The 6,000-nt window shown below is 43.8% G+C and overlaps 1 protein-coding gene across 1 annotated transcript in view; it reads right to left on the reverse strand.

Annotated features, from left to right (window-relative positions):
- LOC102785754 (spectrin beta chain, non-erythrocytic 1) overlaps nt 1-6,000 on the reverse strand; it is a 101,520-nt gene that overhangs the window by 53,900 nt on the left and 41,620 nt on the right. The window lies entirely within an intron of this gene.

Here is a 6,000-nt window from a genome sequence, read left to right on the forward strand (position 1 = left end):
CACAGTTCCCCCCCTGGGAGGGGCAGACGCTTTCAACCAGCCCCAAAACTTTCACCATCCTCAGCCTTCAAACACCAAAGTGTCCACGTCTCCTGCAGCACCTGAGCAGAATCGTTTTTAACAAACCGAAGGAAGCAGCAGAGTCTTATCAGACAGTTTTAAACACAGGGATACATGTTCTGCTTCCTGTCAGCTGACCAGCTTCAGTCTGTGGTTCACGCACAAATGATAAAGTTTTCCTCTGAAGAAGGAGCAGAGATCCAACTTCTTTGGCGATGACGAGTAAAGACAAAGAGGACGTCACAGTGAGCACGCCTCAGGTTTGTATCCACAGGAACAAAATGGTTTCAGGTTTGTCTGATTTCCAGCAGCTTTTTAAGTTTTTCTTTTTATTTTGAATTATTATTATTGCTGTAATTGACTGTTTGCAGGTCCCAACAGTAAAAATGTCGCCTCGGCCTTCGTTTTGCCGGAGATGCATAAATACATCATAACATTACAATAAAAAACAATAAGCATCACAGAGGAAACCTGCATTAACCCTTTAAAGCCGGTCGGAGCAGCACGCTCTGTTTTGCGTAACTATTTTTAAATCCCGGTAGCTCTGCAACCACGTGAGCTAGCACAATAATTCTTTTTGCATATGAAACCGGAGGAGTTGTACTTACATCTTATGCCATCAGCTTGTCCTCGGTCACAGTTTCCTTCCACATATAACTTTGCAAAAACTGCATAAAAAGCACTTGCAGCAACAAAAACATAATATTCCAGAAACACGCTTTGCTGATCCGATCAGCTGTTCGTAACACTTCCTACGTCCATCAGCGTGAACTATCGCATGTCCGCCATGACCTGCCCGAAACCGGAAGTGGCGTCATTTTCGCGGAAATGTAGTTTTTTACCATCAGGGCCTCATGAGCCTATACTGGTGTTTTTAAAAGTTATCTTTGACTTTATGACTTTCTGTGTGGTTTCTGGGATGCTTAGGACTCATATTGCACTGCTGGAAATAGTTTATTTTGATGCATATGCTGCTTTTTTGCAAATTTGCATTATAATATTTATTTTCGTTTTTCCTGCAGTGTATAAAAATTGGTGTATTTCAAAAATAAAACTATGAAGACACTTAAAATAAATTTCCTGTGGTGGGAAACTATTTTGTGCAACTTTTTTGTATTTACAGTTTTGAGGGATAAGCCTCTTAAATTTCTCTAACTAGAAATATATGTTAAAAAAACAAAAACGATTTTCAATTTTTTTGTAGTTTATTGCACTTTTTTGCAATTTATGTAATTACTATGCACTTAATGCAGACATGTTATTAAAATTTAGGCTGTAATGGTTGTATTGATGTATAGCAACTTGAAATGCTCCCAAAAATGGCTCCACAGCATGTAAACATATAATATAAGCTCTGGCGGACTTGGTTCTATGGTAGGTCTTAAAGGGTTAAACTTGAGTCACAATCAGGCTGCTGGGTGTTGAATCGATTATGTTGCAGGTGATTGTGCACGAACCAAACTCGTAAACACCGGCAGGACATTTTAGAGCAGGGGTGTCCAACTCCAGGCCTCGAGGGCCGGGATCCTGCAGGTGTTAGACTGTTCTTGATCCAACACAGCTGATTTAAATGGATAAATTACCTCCTCAACATGTCTTGAAGCTCTCTAGTACAGCGGCCTCCAACCCCCGGGCCTCGGAGCGGTACCGGTCTGTGAGTCGTTTGGTACGGGGCTGCGAGAGTTGAGGCTCAGGTGTGAAATGTATAGTTTTCAGGGTTTTTATCGGTTTTCAGCGTTATTTTGTTATCGTTTTTATCGTTAACTCGGTTTTTCTGGGTCTTTTCACGTGTGTTATGAATAAATCTTCTTTTTTTCGGCACCTTAAAGGCCGGTCCGTGAAAATAATGTTGGGCATAAACCGGTCCGTGGCGCAAAAAAGGTTGGAGACCGCTGCTCCAGAGGCTGGTAATGAACTCATCATGTGATTCAGGTGTGTTGACTCAGGGTGAGGTCTAAAACCTGCCGGCCCTCGAGGCCTGGAGTTGGACACGCCAGCGTTAGAGTGTGAGCACACTGATCGACCACAGTCACACTTTAAACGCTGCGTCGTTGTTAGAGACACACAGATGTTTGTTTTTATAATAAAGGCCAAAAACTGTGATGCAGACTCAGCAGGTCATAATCAGACTGAGTATGAAGCGCACACTCAGCTGTGTGCACTGATTTGCACACACTGTTGCAGAGCTCCTGGTTCTTGTATTTAAACACGTTTTGGGTAAGCGCGCCCGCTGCCCCGCCCACGCGCCCCGCACACAGACGGCGAGACTTCCTGGTTCAATCAAAGTCGATAAATAAAAACTTTATTTAGCTTTAATTTTGCTGCAGGTCACGTCTGATGTTTTGCAGCAATTTCCACTTTGGAGCTTATCTCCTGACTATGAATCAGGTACAGCTTATCTCATGTCGGACACAGATCAAAAGATAAGTGCAGCGGTGAATACCAGCGTTTTACAACCACACACGTCCTTCAGGTGGACTTTGAAAAGCTGCACAAACATCTACAGGTCGTGTGTCCAAACCAGGCTCAGACGATCCACCTGCAGCTGCTTCATCCATCAATACAGTGATAGATTCAATAAAAACTTCTTAATTATTATTAATTATTTAAGGAAACCACATCAGTGTGTGTGTGTGTGTGTGTGTGTGTGTGTGTGTGTGTGTGTGTGTGTGTGTGTGTGTTAGAGGGGAAAGACGGATACAAAGAAGACGGAAACAGGGTGGAGTGTGTGTTACTCCGAGCTCATCTCTCACATGCAGACATTCAAACATCCTGAGAAACCTCAGAGCTAATATTAGAGAACACTGTGGAGATGTTCTTCCTGTCCGAGTCCGGCCTGCACTTCCTGTTTGCTCCCACCGTCCATCAGAGCGTGCACAGACACACACACACAGTCATGTTTTCATATCATTTTGGAGACATCTACTTGACATAATGCTTTCTCCAGCCCCCTAATCCTAACGATAACCTGACTGTAACCCTGAAACTAAAATTTGAGTCTGAAAAATGCCTCAAACATGTGGGAACCGGGTGCCCACAAAGATATGTAAACACACACACACACACACACAGGTTAGGAAAAGGCGGAGGCTGCAGAGCTCGACTTCCTGCGTTACCAACCCGACACACAGGCAACATCGAGGAGATGAAAGGTCAAAGGTCACAGCACTGAGACAATACATGGAACAAATATTCACGTGACCCTGAAATAACTGCGAGCTCCACGGAGACGGGAGCGCGGCTCATCTTTGCACGCGCACTTTTGTTATCCTCCAACGATCTGAAGGACAAAAACGAGCGAAGTGAAATCGAACTGCAGAGCCAGCCTTTGTTCTCCTCATTAAAGCTCCGCCCACAGGCAGGTACGCCGTTACACCTTTGTCAGATAAAACGAGAGCAGAGGTCACGCAGACAATGAGGCACAGAGTTCAACCGGGGAAGACTTCCTGTAAGACGGCGCCCTCGGTGACGACTCTAAATCACACTGATTATTATTTATCAGAGTTTTCACTGACTCACATCCTGTTTTAAAGACTTTACATGATCATTATTTGATATTTGGGGTCGTGCACTGGCTGCCAGCGGTTCCCACAGCCGTCTTCAGCAAACAGAAGCTTTTTCAGCCAAAAGCAGCGTGTGCAGTTTGCGAGTTCAACAAGTGACATGAGCGTGTCAGGAAACCCCCGAGGACGTTTCTGAGTAACAGTGAGGAGGGTCGGCGCGACGGCCAACATCTTAGCCAATCCTATTTTACAGCCCCCATAAACATTTTCACAATAAGCACATTCATATCTCAGCGCAGAGCCGCACAGATACGTTACGCAAGGCAATTAATCTCATTTTAATTTGTCTGATAGTTTATTTCCAGTCATAAAAGACAGATGATCATTTAATGCTCGTCACTGCAAAGTCTCATGTTGTTAATCAAGAGTAAGATCTATGATGAGGAAATAAAAGCTTCTGATCAAGGATCATTAGCGGCATCCTGCCTCGTTGTCTGTGCCATCAAGTCTTTATGGCTTAAAAAAAAATAAATAAAAAAAGTGGTGTTGATGAACGTCAAGACAAGCTCTTCCTTACTTCCTGTTCCGGTGGCGGCTCTTCATAGTTCTTAATAGCGAGTAATCCCCGGGATCTTAAAGCTACTCTGAACACTCAGTAATCCTGTTTTTTTCCCCTACTTGGATCTGTGTGACGTCACAGGGAGGAGGACGTCCCTAATATGGTCATATCAGGTACCGAAGCGCCACCCATCAGATGTTCAAATTAAGGGGCAGCCAATCAGAAGAAAGCCATGTTTAGAGGGAGAATTTAAAACTGCCGTTTCACCCGAGGGGCCGCAGCGAGACACAGGTGGATTATTTTGAACTGTTAATCATAGAAAGCTACTCTAGGAGAGTCTACGGAGTCAAAATAAGCAGAAAAAGGTCAAAGTTGAGATTATTGACCAAAACAATCACAATGATGACTTTAGCCTTTTTTTAAATGCATCATCAAGCCTCATCCTGCACTATTATTTATCTATAATCGGATTAAAAACATCAGTGAAACTTCTTATTTCTGAGGAGCTGATGTTTGGAAGCTCAAAGCGATCAGTTATAGTTACACACTGATGCTGCTTTAACTTCACAACCAATCACAGGGGAGGAGACTGGATACTTAAAGTGAATACCAAAGACCCGCTTCGTCCACGCTCTGCTGCTCGCTGCACCGACCGTGACCGAAAAAGCCTCTGAAACAAGCCGAACATCAACATCTGAATTCATCCGAGCCAGCAAAGCGGTGACGGTCAGAGAACCTGCTGGCTAAGCTTCGCTAATGAGGCAGGCCAGATAACAGACCGTCAGATAAAAATAACTGCATCCTCCTCTGGCATCCGCACGGTAACCGTCACCTTTACACACCGTGACAGGCTCACGTTACAGAGGCTGGATGTGAAGCACGGCCGCGCTCGCTTCGCTCATGTGCAAAGGAGGGGCGTCGGCGCTCTGCTACTTTTTCTATAAAAACATTCCTTCGCAGATTAAGGGCTGGCCTCAGATTACTTCATGTACATTTTAACGAGCACACGGTAGCACTCAAAAGTTTCATCCCAGGAATAAAAGTTCCTTTACAGACTTAAAGGGTTTGAGGGGAAAATAATGAGCTACACAGTTTAACCATGACTATAGTGAGAAAAGGCCAATTAACAACCAAACAGAGAGAATATTATCAGTCCTAAATGATGATATAAAGTAACCTCGAGTCTACATGTGAAGGCAGGAAGAGTCTTTTGTCCCATTCAAGAACATTTTTTCCAGGAGATCAAAGCCACAGGAGAACATGTTTACTCGACAATGACGAGGATCAGACCTCAGAGGGTTAAAGAAACTGCGAGGAAACCTGAGGTGTCTGCACAGTTTCCTTTACAATCAAAGGGCACTTGGAACTAGAGGACAGGAAGGACCTAAAGACACAACAGAAAAGAAAGGAAAACAACTTCCTGAGAGGACACAGCTTCGTGACAGCGGCTGAAAGGAAAACCTGGAATGTTGAATTCCTTCATAAACCTGCTGCTCTGTGTTTCCACTGTGGTAAAATGATATTCATGCATATTTATGCTAACATTGAAGTTAGTGCTCATGTTCCAAAACCTGCAGTTCCGCTAACGTCCAGCAGAGGCAGCGGCGAGTCTTTACAGCAGAAATAAACATGTTTACAACCTGATGCACAAACGGTTTATCTCTCTAGATAATTCCCGCCTTCATAACACCTGAAAACTTTGTTACAGAATGAAAGATAAGAGTAACAAAAACAGGGACGAGCTGAATAACTGTGTCGCTACACGCAGACGATACAGTTTTATATACTGGAGCAGAGGGAGGCTAACAGTTTATCCGAGGTTATTTCCAGAATCAGAGAGAGAAAGAACTACAGAGTGTTTTTCTAACTCACCCCTTT

The sequence above is a fragment of the Neolamprologus brichardi genome, chromosome 13, assembly GCF_056152115.1.
Source record: "Neolamprologus brichardi isolate AB-2024 chromosome 13, ASM5615211v1, whole genome shotgun sequence".
NCBI lineage: Eukaryota > Metazoa > Chordata > Actinopteri > Cichliformes > Cichlidae > Neolamprologus > Neolamprologus brichardi.